The sequence below is a fragment of the Cebus imitator genome, unplaced genomic scaffold (genome assembly GCF_001604975.1).
Source record: "Cebus imitator isolate Cc_AM_T3 unplaced genomic scaffold, Cebus_imitator-1.0 Scaffold3, whole genome shotgun sequence".
Lineage (NCBI taxonomy): Eukaryota > Metazoa > Chordata > Mammalia > Primates > Cebidae > Cebus > Cebus imitator.
In genome coordinates, this window is record NW_016107318.1 from 4,535,304 (window position 1) to 4,555,189 (window position 19,886).

A 19,886-nucleotide genomic window follows, 5' to 3' on the forward strand; every position below is an offset into this window, starting at 1 on the left:
ACAAATTCTCTGCCAGGCCCATAAAGCAATATGGAGCTAAGATTGCCCATTGGTGGAGCCCTGCATTGGGCAGAAATGGCTAGCCCTCGTACTGTCAGTAGGCCTTGTTCTGTCACTGACTAGTGGCTACCTGGAAAAGAGTAAACTCAGCTTGACCCTGATGGAGCTAACAGAGGTTGTCACCCAACCCTAGTCCTCTCAGCTGCGCAGCAAGTGCCGTCTAGAAGAGGGGTCTGAATAGCAATCTTCATGCCTGCCACGCTCAATCATAGGATTATGGTAATTATGTGTATTGTTATATATGATATATACAACATAATTGGCACTCAGTGATGTAATTCATCATTCTCTCCTTTTCGAAATGTGTAATTTCTTTTTTTTTTTTTGAGATGGAGTCTCTGTTGCACAGGCTGGAGGACAGTGGCGTGATCTTGGCTCTCTGCAAATGCTGCCTCTCAGTTTCAGGCGATTCTCCTGCATCAGCCTCCCAGGTAGCTGGGACTATCGGTGTGCACCACCATGCCCGGCTAATTTTTGTATTTTTAGTAGAGACAGGGTTTTGCCATGTTGGTTAGGCTGGCCGCAAACTCCTGACCTCAAGTGATCTGCCTGCCTCAGCCTCCCAAAGTGTTGGGATTACAGGCGTGAGCCACTGCACCAGCCCCAAAATGTGCAATTTCTGAGGATGCAACATTTATCTATGTAAGAGTCCTGTCAAAAATATTTAATATGAATCTATGAAGAGAAGAGAAGCAAGATAATTTTTTGTATTTAAATTTCAGTAGTTTTGGGAGTACAGGTGGTTTGTGGTTTTGTTTTTTTCTGAGATTTTTGTGTTCTTTTAACCCGAGCAGTGTACATTTTACCTGATATTTAGTCTTTTATCCCTCAGCCCCTCCCAAACTTACATCCCAGCCCCCAAAGCCCATTATATCATCATTATGCTATTGCATCCTCATAGCTTAGCTTCTACCTATAAGTGAGAATATATGACATTTGGTTTTCCATTCCTGTGTTACTTCACATAGAATACCAGCTCCATCCAAGTTTCTACAAAAGACATTTTTTCATTCCTTTTTATGGCTGAGTAGTATTCCATGGTGTATATATACCACATTTTTTCTTTCTTTTTTTTTTTGAGACAGAGTTTCACTCTTGTTGCCCAGGCTGGAGTGCAATGGCACAATTTTGGCTCGCTGCAATCTCTACCTCCTGGGTTCAAGTGATTCTCCTGCCTTAGCTGCTGAGTAGCTGGGATTACAGTTGCCCACCACCATGCCCAGCTAATTTCTGTATTTTTAGTAGAGATGGGGTTTCTCCATGTTGGCCAGGCTGGTCTCAAACTCCTGACCTCAGGTGATCTGCGCACCTCAGCCTCCCAAAGTGCTGGGATTACTGGTGTGAGCCACTGAGGCCGTATACTTTTCTTTATCTGTTTGTTGGTCGATAGGCACTTAGTTTGGTTCCATATCTTTGCAATTGCGAATTGTGCTGCTATAAACATGCATGTGCATGTGTCTTTTTCATATAATGATTTCTTTTTCTTTGGGTAGGTACCCAGTAGTGGGATTGCTGGCTCGAATTGTAGTTCTTTTAGTTCCTTAAGAAACTAAAAGTATCTCCATACTCTTTTCCATAGTGGTTGTACTACTTTACATTTCCACCAGCAGTGTAAAAGTGTTCCCTTTTCACCACATCCATGCCAACATCTAGATTGTTGGGTGGGGAGCAGTGGCTCATGCCTGTAATCCCAGCAGTCTGGGAGGCTGAGGTGGGTGGACAGTTTGAGGACAAGAGTTTTGGGACCAGCCTGGGCAACATGGCAAAATCCCATCTCAAAAAAAAAAAATACAAAAATTAACTGGGCATGGTGGTGTGTATCTCAGCTACACAGGACATGGGACATGGGAGGCTGCAGTGAGCCTAGACCGTGCCAATGCACACCAGCTTGGGTGACAGAGCAAGATCCTGTCTCAAAAAAACAAACAAAAATAACAAAGGTCACGTAAGAATATATATATATCATGATTAGGGAGTGGTATTTGCCAGTAAGTTTGGCAGTGGTTCCCTTTTCCTAGAGCAATGAAGCTCCTCTTTCCCACTCTTAATTGAGGATCTCAGGCTCCTATCCCTTACCACTTGGCTAAGAGCTATTCTTAGGCCTAGAGTTTTTTCTTGACTACCCTCTTTACCATCCATGAACTGCTTTCTCATCTTGTAGTGATTACCCCAAAGACCTACAGTCCAGCCATTTGGGGTTACTTGTAGTTCTCTCCCATTCACATACTCATTCGTGCAGTTCCAGCTAAGAATTATCTTTTTTTCTCCACTTAGAAAAGTCATCCTGTAACTTAAATGCCAATTCTTGTAAAAAGCCTGTCCCAGAAGCCCTCCTCCTCTCGCAATACTTTATTTTTGTATCTGCAGCTCAAATGGGCAAGTTACTTGTTTTATTGTATCTGTATAGAACTTTCTGCAGTTCAAATGGGCAAGTTACTTGTTTTACCAATAAAAAAATACAAATAGTGTCACAGGTTGGGTTCCCAGGAAGCACTCTTACATGATTAGTAAGAGAGATTTATTAGGGAATGCTCTTGGGATCATCACTTGCGGAGGAAAGAAAAACTGAAATGGGCAGAAGAAGTTGAGCTTCAATGAAGTCTCAATGTAATGCCTCAGCTGATCCTACAAGTTGTTCTGCAGGACATGAGAAAACCCATCAGAATTGTACCAAAGGGAGGTGAGAGGGCTGGGCCTTTTATCCCTGCACTGATCAGTCACTGGATGTGGCCTTCCTGGGAACATTATGACAATGTAATAACACTGGCATGAAAGAGGCTGACAACCGATGGCTGGCTGTGGGTATGACTCTTAGACTCTTGGCAGCAGCAGCTCAGTTCTTTATTCCTGAAGTTGGGTCTGAAAAGTGCATTGCAAGGCCTACCACAAATAGTATATATCTCATAGGACTGTCAGAAGCCTAAAATAGGGTAACATAGAAAAGTACACAGCATTTGGCCTGGCACACAGGAACCAAAAACATGGCAAGTATGGTTATTATAATAGAATTGGGCTCTGTAAGTACAAAGAGCAAGGTAGAGAAACGTGTTTATTTTTGTATCTCTAGTCTTAGTATAGGTCACTAGTGTATTTTATCTTTCGTTTTTTATTTTTGAGACAGAGTCTTGCTCTGTCACCCAGGCTGGAGTGCAGTGGCGTGATTTCAGCTCACTGCAACCTCTACCTCGTGGGTTCAAGCAATTCTCCTGCCTCAGCCTCCCAAGTAGCTGGGATTACAGGCATGTGCCACCACACCTGGGTAATTTTTGTATTTTTAGTAGAGACGAGGTTTTGCCATGTTGGCCAGGCTGGTCTTGAACTTTCGACCCCAGGTGATCCGCTCGCCTCAGCCTCCCAAAGTGGCGGGATTACAGGTGTGAGCCACTGTGCCCGGCCCTTCTTTTTATTTTTATTTTTGACATACTGCCACCCAGAAACACCAGTATGTTCGACAAATAATTGATGTATTAATATAAAAACACGTAACCCTTTTGAAGTGGATGTTACTTTGACTTGAACTCAAAGCTAAAATACAGAACACCATTTAAAAACTTTTATTACCAACATAAAAGAAGGCACAACATGTATCCACTTGCTTGAAAAAAACATGTTCCAAAGGAAAACAAAAGTAATGAAGCAGTACTTGACAACGTCAAAGAAGAGCCCCAGTTAACGGCTTCTACCACTGGATTTTATATTTTTCGAAGATAATCTTTATAGCCAGGGAAGGAGGTTTAGCTCAGTTTTTCCAAAGCTCATAAATGATGACATTGTTTATCTTCATTAATGTGTTGGACTTTATTTTCCTACATGCTCAATATAGTTGGTAGATCTGTTTTGATACTTACTGAGCACTGCTTTGTGCCAGACACAATTCTGGGGATACAGCAATGAGCAAAATAGTTTACTAAGTCCCTGTCTTTAAAAATCTTACCTTCTTGGTGGCGAGGACACTGACAAATAAGGTCTGGAAGGTAAAGAGTTAAAGCAATGGTGCAGCTGTACTTTTTTGGATACAGTGGTCTGGGCAGCCCTCTGAAAAGGGACCTGAAATAACGCATCGAACATCGACGAGTTAAAAAAAATCTGAAGGAAGTGTTCTGCCAGAGAGATCAGCAAGCGCAAAGGCCTGAAGTGGTTCGAGCCTGCGTGCTGTGGTACCAGCCAGAAAGCCAGAGGTGAGCGAGAGGAGGCAGAAGCACCATCATAAATACACATACATGGATGTTCTCCTGGTTTGAGACCACAGTGCTATGGGAGGTGGGGTTTACAAATCTCTCAGGAGGCCACAAAGGGCAGGATGAAGCCGATTTCCAACGGCGGAGGTACGGGGACGAGTTTCCTCTGCTAGAGCAGGTTGGACGGTTGCAAGGGATGGACTGCAACCCGCCCTCGGTTGATCAACCTTCGCTCAGGGGCAGGGGCGGTCCGGGGAGGGCACCGGCGGCCCCCGACCCGCGGGCGCTGCACGGGCCGCGGTTACCAGCAGGCGGTGTAGTGAGCGCGCCTGGAGCAGCAACAACAGCAACAGCCGCCGCCGCCGCCCGCCCGTCCCAACGAGGAGGAGAAAGGAGGGGACCGGAAGGAGCCGCTGGTGCTGCGGGAAGTGGCAGGAGCGGGAGGCGGGGACCCACCTGGAAGCGCCGCGGCGCCGCTGTCGAGCTTCTTGCAGCGGCGGCCACCGGAGCAAGTGCCGTGGCGGGGGCGGAGAGCGGCCACGGCGGTGGCGCCTCCCCAAGTGGCCCGTGGCGTTCGACCCCGCGCGAAAGGTGAGCAGGAGCTCAGGGCACGTGGTGAGGGCCAGACATGGGGGAGGGAGAATGAAGGGGGAGGTAATGCGGGTGGCAAACGATCGGCTTGGGACCTGGATTTGGAGTCAAGTACCGGGAGGGGGTGGGCTGGAGGCGACGGCGGCGTCGGCTGCTACGGCGAAGCCCCCACGTGGGGCGGGGGTGCGCGCGCACGTGTGCGCGGGAGAAAGGGGGGCGGGGAGGGCTCTAGGGAGGGCGTCGGGCGCGCGCTCGCTCAGTAGCGGCCCACGTGACTGGCACGCCGAAAATGTTTCCACGTGACAGGGAGACTGGCTGAGGTAGCGTGATGCGCTGTTTGTGTAGTATAACCGTGGTAATCGGAGGTTTTTAAGATTGCCGCTTTTCTCCTGTGCTAGGGGAAAGGAGGAGACATAAAGCGGAAAAGACTTCCTACTTTCTCTGTGTTTTAAATGTTCTCTACTCCGTCAGTGAATCGCTTTTTAAGTTCCGAAATACTGATTTTTCTGTACCGCCATGTTGGTATTAGAGGAAGCTCGCGAGATGCGAGTGGGTTTGTATCGCGAGATCTCTCGATTCTCGCGGGACCTCGTTGGCAGAGCAGTTGTCCTGGATGGCGGAGCCTTGGGTTCCGGGGGCCTGGGACCCGCAACTCTTTCTACAAGGCAAGTCGTTAGGGAGGGGCCCGGGGCGAGTGCCTCTTGGTGCCGGGATACGTGCTGCATCAGCTTCCCATAGTCTTGAAGGGACTACAGTGACCCCGTTGAGGCAACACTGCCTTCCCCATCCCCCTGCGGGCGCTCAGCCACCTGCAGAAGCGTATGCACCCCTCAGCTGGTTCCTCCCCACGCAGTGGTAGTTCCACCCTGTCCCACTCACTGGAAGTCCGGAGCCGTGCTCGCGCAGACCTGATGATTCCATTGGATGCCGTTCCTCTTACTTTGAAACGTTCTTGCTAGTTTTTCCCCTCGTTGCCATTTTCTAAAGTATTCCAGACCTGTTAACTATTCTGTCGCGTTTTCTGCTGCAGTACCTGTCTCCCATCTCCTGAAACAGAACACCTCCCATCTGTTTTCTCTAGGTGTCATTTACTCCTCACCCTGACTTCGTATTTTCAGTAACTTTTTGGCAGTATTTTGGAGGGCTCGTTATGTCTCTGACAGCACGTGAGGTCAGAACAAAATCTCGCTTTTAATCATTTTGTGCGTGCCTGTTAACTCAGTTATCGGTAGGGTTTTAATTACTACTGTGTTACTGAGGTTGCTATCTTTGAGGTTTAGGGATGGTTGTTTTAGGTTATATATTTAAGGTAAGAGACTATTTCATGTGAATTTTTTTTTTTTTTTGGAAACAAAGTCTTGTCCTTGTCGCCTAGGCTGGAGTGCAGTGGCATGAACTCGGCTCACTGCAGCCTCTGACTCCCGGGTTCAAGCGATTCTTCTGCCTCAGCATCCCAGTACCTGGGATTACAGGCGCGCTTCACCATGCCTGGCTAATTTTTGTATTTTTAGTAGAGACGGGGTTTTATCATGTTGGCCAGGCTGGTGTCAAGCTTCTGACCTGAAGTGATCCACCTTCGTCGGTCTCCCAAAGTGCTGGGATTACTGGCGTGAGCCACCGCGCCTGGCCTCAGGTCACCTTTTTAATAAAGAGCAAACTCATAAACTTTGGTATCAGAGTTTGAGCTTTGTTTTTCTTAAGTGAGTTTGAAATCAATTTTTCTCTCCACTTCCCTAATGTCTCAGAAATGAATTTGCAATATAACTTTGATTTTTCGTATTCTTAAGTAGTGTTTGGATTTTATTTAGTAGTTGCAGTACTAAATGGGGAGTGGGGAGTTAATTACAAAACGAATCAGGTAACTAGTTAATTCATTTATAGTTTTTTTTAAAAACTACAAAAGTTTTCTTTTTTTTAATACATAATACAGAGAGGTATATAGTGTAGAGTAACACAATGCTTGTTTCACGGTACCACAAAGTTCCCTTCCTCATTTTAAATCTGCCTGTAACCACTCTTTGTGGTTGCTGTGTATCATTCCAGATATTTCCATATTTTAGTTTAGTTATTATTTCTTAAATGAATGGGAGAAAGTGTTGTTTTATGGGGTACCACCACAATATTGGCAGTTAGTAAAGATTTTTTAACTACATGTTTATTTAGTGTTACATGCCTGTTTGTCAAGACTCATGTATGCATACTGAGATAAAAAGCAGATTTTTTTTGTTTGTACTGATTTTTTGGGTCGTATAATCTTGTGAAAATATCACAAGTAACAGTGTTATTTTTGCAGTAAAGTTTATTGTGCTGGGTAAGCTTTGCACAGAAAGTACATGTAAAACAAGATTTAAATAATGTTTCATCACTTGAGTTTTATATTTTTATGTTTAATGTTTGTTATATATTTACCTTTATATATTATATATCCTTTTTTTTTTTCTTTTTTAGTATCCTGGAATTCAATATATATTACATATTCTAAGCTGTAACCTAAGTATACCTATAGGAGTTTTTCAGATGTTTTAAAAGTGTGTCAGCGTGATTAAAATGATAGTTCTGACCATGCAATTTGGTGATCTCAGCTGGAAGGTGGTAGATGTATCACTAGTTAGTTCAAATATGTGTATACTTAAAGTTGCTAGGCGGCTATCATTTTCTAAGTGTTGTTTTTGTAATTTTCCCTCAAGCCTACCAGTAATAATATTTATCAGACCAGTCACATTAAAAAAAATGTCCGTTCTTTGGGCAGTGTGTGTTTTTTTTTTGTTCTAACAATGCAAGTAGAAATGTTGAGGAATAGAAGTGAGTGTTGAGAAGTATGATGGAAGGAGGAAAAGGGGACATTGGGAGTGTAGAGGTCGTTATTGCAATGGAATTGGACAAACTGGGGAGAAAAGAGGAATGTAGAAGGTTGACGGTGAGGCAAGAGCCATCGTCCAAGAATAGGCAGGCTTATAAGAGTTGGAGGAAAACCCGAGTTGACCAGCATTTGGAATCAGTATTTGAGGCAATTTTCTCCTCTTAACTAATTTTTTGGACAGTTCTGGGTCCATTCACAGAATTGCCAGATATCTCCTGTCATAAAAGTCAGCAACTTAAGGTGGTATTTAATTGAAACTTTGTAAATTCTTTACTTTAAAGCCATTCTGTTAAATATTTGTTAAGTACATTTTATTATTATTTTTAGAAGTAGGAAATTGTGAAAATGACAGTGAGTTTGAAGGTCACAGTTCTACAATGGCCTTTGCAAAGGTATCTACATAAGTTTAGCTTGGTAACTGGACCTTTAATAGTCCACGTGTGCATCTGATCTATGAAATAACCTATGTTCCTTGCACTTACAAGTTTTGTTTTATAAACTTTTCAGTAGTGGCTCTTGGGACTTATCAATCTTTTACAGACACGAAATTATTTGAGGTACTTGGTAGAAACATACTGAGAAAAATCCAAGGGAGAGGAAAAATATATTGTTACATGTTTTGAGTTTGCTTGAGTAAAATTTAAATAACCAATGGATTTTATTTTTGTTTTTCTCAATTATCATGGTCATAGAAGTGATGAAAGCTAATGAACTTCAGTGATCAGAGGAAATTAGTAACAGTGCTAATGCTGATTTGTTCTCACTTGGATTTTTTTCCTTAAGGTCTGATACCATGTCAATTTCCACAGAGCTGTAACTTTATAAGTTACCTTAAGTTGGGCCTGTTGGCTCATGCCTGTAATAGCAGCACTTCGGGAAGCTGAGGTGGGAGGATTGCTTGAGACCAGCCTGAACAACATAGCCAGACCCTGTCTACCAAAAAAAAAAAAAAGGAAAAAAATTACCTGGGTATGGTAGTGCACACCTATAGTACCAGCTACTTGGGAGACTGAGGTAGGAGGATCGCTTAAGCCTGGGAGTTCAAGAGTGCAGTGAGCTGTGATTGTACCACTGCACTCCAGGTTGGGCAACAGAGTGAGACCTTGTGTTAAAAATAAAATAAAAACACTTAAATTTCATAGGAAAATTCAGTTTGGAGTTACCTACAAGGAATAGTTGCTGGAAGAGTTTCATTTTTAGAGTAGTATTTACTAGAGATTTGGTATAAACTCTGGTGCAAATTTCTGTAATTAATGCTCTGAAAACCACTATCATTGTACTCTGAAAACCACTCTCAGTAAATATTTCCCAAAGTCCAAAGCCTGACCTGGTTATTTTGTTTGACCCTTTCCTTCTCACCTGTTTTTCTTTTCAGCTGATCTTTTTCACTTATGTAGGTAATTTTTGTCTTATTAGAGAGGAGGAGTAGGGTAACTTTCCTTGAGGAGAATATCACGTTGTGATTGATCAGACTATTCAGGTATTATTATTACTTTTTTTTTTTTTGGAACTCCAGCATATTTATAAGTTAGAATCAGTAATTCAACTGACATTTATTGCTAATGATCTCAGCCATTTGAAACATAGCAGAAAACCTGAACATAATCTCTGAGCCTTCAAAATGACTGCAACCAAGTATAATAAGCCATTAGCCTTTATTAGGCAACTACTAATTGGAATTAGTCCACAGATAAGAATCTACAGTGTTAGCCATTGGAGTCGGGGACATGGGCAGCTGAAATGTCATCTTCAAGAGAAAGAACTATTAAAAAAGTAGGTGGGACTTTAGTAGAATAGTGTTTTAAGGCCATTACATAAAGACCTTCACTTGTATGATCATTAACTTCTGAAAGAATGACAGTATCTTAGAGCAGCCTAGTAAGTTGATGCTTCACAATGATGACTTTAATCATAAACTCTTATTCTGTGTACTGTGTTTAAGGAAGTAAGAAATTGGTGTCTTTTGAGATTGCTATAAAAGTAAACATTTTCAAAACTTTGTTAAATGTTAAGTTTCAGTTTTCTGGAAAATTTACTTGTAGATCTCTCCTTCTCTGATGATACCAAGTAAAAATGGTACTATTGTGTATGGAACTTCCTTTTTTCTATGATTTTAACCTATTTGTCTTTCTACTTATTTAATATTTTAAGGAATTACTCCCAAACAAGGCTCTATTACATTTAATAGTTGATATCAGTAATGAACAACCAATCGCCTAAAGATTAGCACATCTGCTCATGAAGAAAATAGTAAAGCAGTTAATTAGAATTAGTAAATGACCTATGCATACGATTGAGTTGTATAATTTTGAATCCTGGTATTGAGTTTCTATTCTTAGCCCAAGTGTCCTAAGGTGCCAGGTGTTTCATTTTGCAGTGAGTCGTCTTCATTGCATTGCTGGCCTTCTCTGTCTCATTTAGTATGTCTATTTAAACTGATGCTTCCATTAGTGGTAGAGTTAAAGTAGATAGTCTTTGACTTGTGTATAAGGTGTGTGTATGTATTTTAATGATTTTGAAAGCTGGCTTGAGGAATTATATCTTGGGAATTAATATAACTATTATTAGCATTTTGATACATTTCTTCCATTATTTTAATGTATGTTTTTTACATACTTGTGGATAAAAAACATTTAATTCCATGTCTTGCTTTTTAATCTACTGTTAGATAACACTTTTTCATTCTCACAATGCGGCTTAATAACTACCATTGTAAATGATTGTAAAATGTTCTGTACAGTGAACATACCATGTTATTCCCCTATGTGAAAAACATATTTATACATGTTTCATGTATATAGTATCATCTCTTCTGTGTTGCCAAAAGTGATTTTTAGATATTTTGAAGGCTCTTAAAACACACTGTACAATATTAATCAAAAGGGATAAATTTGTATATCCTTTGGAGTGGTGGTTACTCTATACTCATCAACATTTAACATTTTTTATGAAGGTTTAATACAGGCATATGACACATTGTGCTTTATTTCTTTATTAGAGGTGAAACATGTTTATAGATGTATTTATCTTGTGAAATTTAAGATAAATGGAATTTTAACATTATTGCCATCAAACATCTTTTTGTTTCTTTGTTTTGAAGCAGAATCTTGGTCTATTGCCTGGGCTGGAGCAGTGGTACAATCTCGGCTTACTGCAGCCTCTACCTTCCAGGTTCAAGTGATTCTCCTGCCTCAGCCTCCTGAGTAGCTGGGACTACAGATGCATGCCACCACACCCAGCTAATTTTTTTGTATTATTATTATTATTTTTTTGAGATGTAGTTTCGCTCTTGTTACCCAGGCTGGAGTGCAATGGCACGGTCTCGCCTCACTGCAACCTGCACCTCCTGGGTTCAGGCAATTCTCCTGCCTCAGCCTCCTGAGTAGCTGGGATTACAGGCACGCGCCACCATGCCCAGCTAATTTTTTGTATTTTTAGTAGAGACGGGGTTTCACCATGTTGGCCAGGCTGGTCTCAAACCCCTGACCTCAGGTGATCCACCCACCTCGGCCTCCCAAAGTGCTGGGATTACAGGCGTGAGCCACCGCGCCCAGCCAATTTTTGTATTTTTGTAGAGATGGGGTTTTTGCCATGTCGGTCAGGCTGCTCTGGAACTTCTGATCTGAGGTGATCCACCAGCCTTGGCCTCCCAAAGTGCTGGGATTACAGTGGTGAGCCACTGTGTCCGGCCCAAACATCTTGAAAGAATTTTGTTGTATTGATTTTATGAAATTCCCCCCTTATCAGACAGAACTATAATAAATAATACTGGTTTAATTCTGTTTAATTTTTCCAAGTTAGATTTAAATAAGTTTAACTTTTTACCTCATCTGGCATTGGTGTGAATGAGAATCTGAATGTTTTCCTCCAATTTGGTAATTGTCTCAACTCTATTAAATAAGGATTTAATTTTTAAATTTTTGTCATTTTTTTGTTATGCTTCATTTTTACATTTTAATCATTTTTATTTTAAATTGTTTATTTTTATCCCAAGCCTTAAAAACATTCATATTGTTTTTAGATGATTCTGTGATATGTTTAATATCTTTTTCCTTGGCTTTCGTCTTATTGTGGTGTTTGTTTCCTTATTTATTTTTAAGATTACTGTGGGCCGGGCCCAGTGGCTCACGCCTGTAATCCTAGCACTTTGGGAGGCTGAGGTGGGTGGATCACCTGAGGTCAGGAGTTCCAAGATCAGCCTGGCCATCATGGTGAAACCCCATCTTTTTTTTTTTTTTTTTAAAAAAAAAGGTTACTGTAAATTGAGGATAATAAAGCTATTTTTTAACAAAACAATGTTTTATAATTCCTTTTCTTGTCAGCCAAAATTTGAAATATGATTTTTCCATACCACAGAACTTAGTTGCATTGAATGAAACAGTTTCTCCCTTAAACAGAGATAAAATATGAAACTACTTAAAAGTACTATGCTGACCACAATGGCTCATGTCTGTAATCCCAACACTTTGGGAAGCTAAGGCAGGAGGATCATGTTAGCCAAGGAGTTTGAGACCAGCCTGGGCAACATAATGTGACCTCATCTTTACAGAAAATACACAAAATTAGCCTAGTGTGGTGGCGTGCACCTGTAGTTTCAGCTACTGGGGAGGTTGAGGTGGAAGGTTCGCTTGACCCCAAAAGGATGAGACTATAGTGAGCCAAGATTGCACCCTTGCACTTCAGCCTGGGTGACATAGTGAGACTCTGTCAAAAAACTCTAACAAACAAGAAAGAACAGTACTAGCAACTGTAAAGAGAAAACTACTTAGGCAGATTTTGGGGAATTGGAGAAATTAACTTCTAAGATCAATAATTTAGAAATTGTTTGTTAAACAGCAGTATACAACTTGACATCATGTACCTCTAATATATTTAATGAAAAAGTTTCATTTAACAGTTGTAGAACTCAGGTTACAGAATCACAATACCTTTCTTCAAATGTTGAGATGGCAATATGATACATTTACTGAAATTTAATAATAACATAAGACATTCAAGTAAACATTAGGAAGATATCTATGTCAATGAGAGCGTTTTTAATACTGAAAGTGTTTACTCTTTACTATGATGCCTTTTTTTTCTGTTATGAAATAATTCATGATCTCAAAATAATTGAAAAAGGTATTTATGTTTATTTACATTTTAAAATTGTGATGGCTGCAAAGCTGTTATTTTATTAAATGGCTTTAATGTTTTCTGTTTGCAGATTTTTCTGCTTACAATAATGCTAGTAGGAAAAACGAGATTTAAGTAACTGAGTGTGAAACAATAATAAATATTTGAAAAAAAAAGTGTGTCCTGTGCTTGGAAACACCTACAGAGAAGTGAAGATGAAGAATTTGATGTGATGTAATTTACTTCTGTCTTGGGTTATGGTGAGATTTAAAGGCATTGAAACATAATTTACACCTTTTTTTCCTGCTGGAATTCTGCTGCTCTGTAAGAGATGAGTTGCTTTTTCAAAATGTCATTGAAGTGGTCTAGGAAATAGAGTTGCTAATTATATTCTGGCACTATTTACCCTCCTTACTAGTTTTTTAAATTGGTCAGAAGTTCAAGGAAAATGGACCCTGCCATTCTTACACACTTTCCCATTAGAAAGCAGATTGATGTTTCATAAATAAAATGAAATAAAGCTTTTAGCTGGCTTGGCTGTATTATAGAGGGAAATACCAAGATTATTTCTCCTGGCAAAGGGTGGTGTGTCGTGTGTGTGAGATTTATCCACTGATAGCCCTTGAAGAACTTTGTAATATGTATGTAATACTTCTCTTTTTTTTTAATTTAAATTTTTTTATTTCTGTAGATTTTTGGGGTTGTAATACTTCTCTGTGTTAACTCTCCACTCCACACCCCAAACCTATAATTCTTACCTGAACTGTGTTCACTGTATGTAGATTTTTATGGTGTTTTTGCAGTAAGTTTCTTTGTTTTCTTTTTAGATGGAGTCTCACTCTGTCACCCAGGTTGGGAGTGCAGTGGTGCAATCTCGGCTAACTGCAACCTCTGCATCATGGGTTTGAGTGATTCTCCTGCCTTAATCTCCCAAGTAGCTGGGACTACAGGCATGTGCCACTACACTCAGCTAATTTTTGTATTTTTAGTAGAGACAGAGTTACGCCATGTTTGCCAGGCTGTTCTTAAACCCCTGACCTCAAGTGATCTGCCCACCTTGGTCTCCTGAAGTGCTGAAATTACAGGCATAAGCACCTTGCCCGGCCAGTGTTTCTTTTCGTAAGGAGAAATCTTCTTTTTAAATAAATGTAAATACAATTAAAGTGTAATACACGGAAGGTTGTGATAAGTGTACTGCTCAGTGAATTTTCACAGTGAACATACTGGTCTAATTGTCACTAAGAAGAACACTGTCAGAACTTGTGTGCTTATTCCGGTCATTAATGGTCCCCAGGTGCCACCCCCCACTCAGAGAAGCTACTCTTTTGATGTCTAGTACCATAGAGTTTTTTTATTTGCTTTTAAGCCTAGGTTATGCATTATGTATATATATATATATATATATATATTTTTTTTTTTTTTTTTTTTTTTTTTTTTTTTTTTTTTTTTTTTTTTTTTTTTTTTTTTTTTTTTTTTCCCATCAATCTGCCACAGTGGGCGAGGCAGGCATTCATAGTTTTCAAGAACTCCTAGTAGGGGACAGCAAATAAAAGCCTTCATTTTAGAATCTGTGGTAGACCTTTTTTGTGTTTTAATACTATTTGGATGACAGTATATTTTAAAATTTCTGTCATTGATGGCTTATGCAGTATCTCAGCTTTTTTTTTCCTACTTAAAAATTTTATTTTAAAAACTATAGCACAGCATTCCTGGCCAGCTAATGGCTTTTTGGACTTTTATCTTATGACTTGGTAGCTTTCTTTTAATTCTTTGAATTCCTCAAGCAGTGATTTCCATTATAATTTTATGATACCCTGTAGTTTCTTCAGTTATTTCAAAGCATGTTGTGAGCCTCTGCACCAAGAAAAAGGTTTAAATTTAAGCCACTTTACTTTCAAAATACTGATATTTATGAACAGTACAACATTGTGGTGTGTGGATTATAAGATCAAATAGGCTGGTAAAAAAAACTGGGAATCAGCCAAAAGCCTTATCTACTTATCCCTTCAGACTGACTTCAAGTGTAAAGTGTAACTTTTTTTTTTTTTTTTTTGGTGACAGAGTCTCACTCTCACTAAGGCTGGAGTGTAGTGGGGTGGTCTTGGCTCTGGAGTCTTTACCTCTTGGGTTTGGGTTATTCTTCCACCTCAGCTTCCGGAGTAGCTGGGATTATGGGTGTCCGCCACTATGCCCGGCTAATTTTTGTGTTTTTAGTAGAGATGGTGTTTTTCCATGTTGTCCAGGCTGGTCTCGAACTCCTGATCTCAAGTGATCTGCCCACCTTGGCCTCCCAAAGTGCTGGGATTACAGGAATGAGCCACCCTGCCTGGCTGTAAAGTGCTACTTTCTTCTCAGCAGTTCTCCTTTTGTATTTTCCTCCCATTTCACTTTAATTTTAAAGAAAGTCATAGTGAAAGATTTATGACTATATTCCTGCATATAATTTTTCTTTCATATAAGTCCCATGGTTAGTTAGCCTGGATGATATGCTTCATTTCCTTTCCAAGCAAATTTTGGTTATTTCAGTCAGTAAATGTTAGGGCCAGAATAAGGGCCAGAATATTATAAATGGCCTATAGTTGCTGAAATTAGATATTTTGTTCATGATTAAAAGTAATGTGTATACTTAGCAGTCCTGTACTTCAGTCATCTTTTATTTGCTGAGCTTTTGTGGAAATTAAATGATTGTAAAGTTTTAGCCTAATTTCTAAAATATATATGTAGATAGATATAGATATCTATATATATCTCATTTGTTTTTTAATCTGAAGAGTTTAAATGTCTGACGCTGGGGAAACATCATGCCATAGGGGAACATTATCTCAAGAAGAATGGGGGAGAGATTAACTGACTTTTGTAGTGGTTATAGAGTTATTTCTAAATTTGAATAAATGCTGTTCTACCTAGTGAACTAGTCAGAGCATTTTCCAGTTTGATCTAGGCCAAGCACACAGGTAGCTACTTCATTTCTGTAGTTAGGAGAATTTCACCAAGGACACTTTGATTTATTTGTAGCTGTATGGCAGTGGTTCTCAGTGTTTATCATTCATCATAATCGCCTGAAAGTTGTTCATTTTAAATAATAGATTGCTGGGCTCTTAGCATTTCAGATTTAGTAGGTCAGGAGACCACACTTTGAGTAGCAGTACTTGGGTATAGTCAGGGCATCTGCATTAAAAAACAAAATGAACAGACACAAACCCCACAAGCAATTCTGATACATATCCTAGATGAGAGCCTTTGATCAATCATTCTCAATACAGTATGTGATTCTGGGCATACAGCAGAGCATCACTTGGGAAATTGACAAATGCAAATTTTCTCACACTGTGGAGATGGAACCCAGAAATCTGTGTATTAAACTAGACCACTAGAGGATTCTGGTGTGTGCTAAGGTTTGACGACCATCCTTGTTACTTTATGGTTCCCTGGCACCTATCAGGGAACTTACTAGAATTCAAATTTCACACTGCACTCAAACCTCTCATATAACAGATACAGTACTGTCTCCTGCACTCTTCAGTTTCATTTTCCTTGGGCTGAACATATTAAATGGAAAATCTGAGAAATAACCAATTCATGTTTTAAATTGTGTGCCCTTTTGAGTATCCTGATGAAATCTCTTACTGTTCCTCTGGTCCTGCCTGGGATGAATCATCCCTTTGTCCAGCATGTCCATACTTTGTATGCTTCCCACTGGTTAATCACTTAATAGCCATCTCAGTTATCAGATTGAAAAAACATATGTGTTTATCTGGTTTGGTCCTATTCCCAATTTCAGGTATCCACTGGGGATCTTGGAATGTATCGCTTGTGGATGGGGGTGGCAGGGACAACTGTAACTAGATTCCCAGGTGGTCTATGTGTATATTGAAGATTGAAAAGAGGTGCTTTAGGTGATTTTAAAAATTATTATAAAAGCAATACTAATAACTGAAATTTATTGGACATTTGCTGTGGGCCAGATACTGTATTCATTATCATTAGTACTCCCTGCAACCTTGTATAAAGGGCTACTGTAACTCTCATTCTACAAATAAGCAAATCAAAACAGAGGGGTTTAGTATGTTGCTCAGTGTCGCATAGGTGCTAAATGTAGGATTTGGGACTTGAACCTAGGCAGTCAGACTCTGGAGTTTTGGAGTTTGAGGTGCTGTCTTCATGTGTATCTCCAGTATCATTTGTTGCATATATGTCTTTGTTCCAGTGCCATAGCATAGATTATATTCTAATGAATTTTTTTGGTATCACATTTTACAGTGACATTTGAATTTTCTTTCAAGTCTTATATTCACCAGAACAATCAGAAGCGGAAATAGCTGTGATTTTAATACTTTGGTCTTGTCAACCTAAATAACAGAGGCTTTCTAAAAGAAAATATGTTTATTTGGCAATAGGGCATTGCAGTGGGAATACTGTTGCTATAGTAAACCATGTGGATATACAGGGGGGTAAAAGAAGACAAACGTTTTTAAAGGAAAAATGAGGATTACATAATTATTTGAGATAATTATTCTTGACTACAAGGGTCAATAACTAAAGTACCTCCGTTCTGAGGTTGGACTGGCAGTTGCTGGGCAGACGTCCTTGAAGAGTTTATTTTATTTTATTTTATTCTTTTTTCTTTTTTTTTCTTTTAAATTTTATTTTTTTAAACAGAGTCTTACTGTGTTGCCCAGGCTAGATGTGAACTCCTGGGGTCAAGCAATCTTCCTGCTTCTTGGGTACCTGGGACTACAGGTGTGTACATACCATGCACCTGGCTTGTTTCTGTGTAACACTTTGTATAAGGTTGTAGTTTTTGCGATAGATTTTAATCAGGTATACCTGCATGAGAATTTGTCAGGGTGTTGTGTTTTTGTTTTTGTTTTTTATAACTACTATTCAGTTTAATTCTGATAATTTTCATAGAAGTCTGTCTATTCATCAAGGTGTTGTTATCCATCCAAACGCCTTATTGCATTAATAGATTTTGTTTTGGTGTGTATTTCAGTAAGGTAGTTCTTTTTTTTGTTTCAAAGAAGGTGATTATGAATCGGTAAGGCAATTCTTACTGGTTAAAAATTTGCATTCTAGGCTGGGTGTGGTGGCTCATCACTTTAGGAAGCTGAGGTGAGCGGATCACCTGAGGTCAGGAGTTTGAGACCAGCCTGACCAACATGGCAAAACCCCATCTCTGCTAAAACAAAAAATTAGCCAGGTGTGCTAGCGTGCGCCTGTAGTCCTAGCTACTGGGAGGCTGAGACAGGAGAATCGTTTGAACCGAGGAGGCAGAGGTTGCAGTGAGCCGAGATGGTGCCATTGCACTCTAGCCTGGGTGACAGAGCCAAACTCTGTCTCAAAAAAAAAAATAAAAAAAAGATAATGCATGCTAACTGTCGTGTTCATGGACCATATTGGTTTATTAAAGAGGATGACAATGCAGTTCAGAATCTGGAGCCCCCCCCATGTACTAAAATTATGCCTTGGAGTTTAATTCAAGTGCAACATGGAGATTTGCCCGATAATAGATCTAAATGTTGGTGTTAATTTCAAGGGAGTAATATGGGGGGGTCACAGTATTTATTATATTAATAGGTTTTTGGGGGAATTTCTTACTCATATTCTTTTTAAATGCACAATTCAGTGTTTTTTAGTAAAATTATAGTGCCATGCAATGATAGTTTTAGCAGTTCAGTTTTAGAACATTTCTGTCACACCAAAATGATCTCTTTTACCTGTTTTAGGTCATTTCCACCTTAAGCCTATTACAGTTTTCTTTTCTTTTTTATCAGCTGATGCATTTTAGAAGTTCTTAGCTTAGTAATAAAACCTACCTATAAACTTTAATCCATAAACCTTTTAAAACTTTTAAGAAACTGCTCACGCCCATAATACTACCACTTTGGGAGGCAGAGGTGGGTGGATCACCTGAAGTCAGGAGTTCAGGACCAGCCTGGCCAACATGGTGAAACTTTGTCTCTACTAAAAATACAAACAATAGCCAGGCATGGTGATGGGTGCCTGTAATCCCAGCTACTCAGGAGGCGGAGGCGGGAGAATTGCCTGAGCTGGGAGGGGCGGAGGTTGCAGTGAGCTGAGATTATACCACTTCACTCAAACCTGGGCAACAGAGTGAGACTCCATTTCAAAAAAACCAAAAACCTGAAAAGTTTAATGGTATTCTACCTCTTAATTTCTGTTTGCTTGCGTTAGTTTAACTTATTGGTAGGATTTAAAGTGATGTGTTTAGAGCTAGGAAACATTCTTTGATTCACTTAATGGACTGTTGAAAATCTAATGTATGAAGAGGAAATGGGAGGAAGAGAAAGGGAAGATAATTAAGAGAAACTTACTATCCATAGTTCCATGATGATATTGACAGCCGCGGAGCTCTTGTTGGCTGTAGTGGTTATCTAGATTCTGAAAAACTACTGTGTGTTTCTGTTGTCTTGATCTGAATGCCTCCCAAGAATGTCACTTTCTTTTAAGAGCTTTATCTCCACAAGGTATGTGTTTTAAGAACTCTGGGGGTGAATAATCACACAGTGTGCTGACTTAGGATGTGGTTGTGCATAGGCTTTTTTGTTTGTTTGTTTTGAGTCTCGCCCTGTCACCAGGCTTAGTGCAGTGATGTGATCTGGGCTCACTGCAACCTCCACCTCCCAGGTTCAAGTGATTCTCCTGCCTCAACCTCCCGAGTAGCTGGAACCACAGGCACATGCCACCACACTTGGCTAATTTTTGTATTTTTAGTAGAGACGAGGTTTCACCATGTTGGCCAGGATGGCCTTGATCTGCTGACCTCATGATCCGCCTGCCCAAAGTGCTGCGATTACAGGTGTGGGCTACCTACCGTGCCCAGCCAAGGCTTTTTTTGGTAACACAAAAGTATCTGAAGAATATGTTTGGCATTGTTTGATTCAGTTTTTGGTTTTAATTAAATAATCCACTAATAATAAAGATGATCAGAGTTTCTGATAAATTATTTTTGCTGGCAGTTTAATCTCCTAAAAGTTGAAGAGAATTGCTGGTATGAAATTGACTCTTACCAACAAGGAAGAACCCTTAGATACAGAATTTTTTTTTTTTTTTTTTAATCT

At 39.9% G+C, this 19,886-nt stretch overlaps 1 protein-coding gene across 8 annotated transcripts in view; it reads left to right on the forward strand.

Moving 5' to 3' along the window:
* The first annotated feature begins 4,663 nt into the window (after positions 1-4,663).
* ZZZ3 (zinc finger ZZ-type containing 3) overlaps positions 4,664-19,886 on the forward strand; it is a 137,229-nt gene continuing 122,006 nt past the window's right edge. For 2 of the 8 annotated variants that reach the window (XM_017531255.2, XM_017531294.2), the window contains exon 1: positions 4,664-4,829. The gene's annotated coding sequence lies outside the window, so the exon portion shown is untranslated. Of the gene's footprint in view, positions 4,830-5,119; positions 5,495-19,886 lie in introns of those variants that run through there. The other 6 variants (XM_017531316.2, XM_037739558.1, XM_017531264.2 and 3 more) reach the window with 4 other exon arrangements.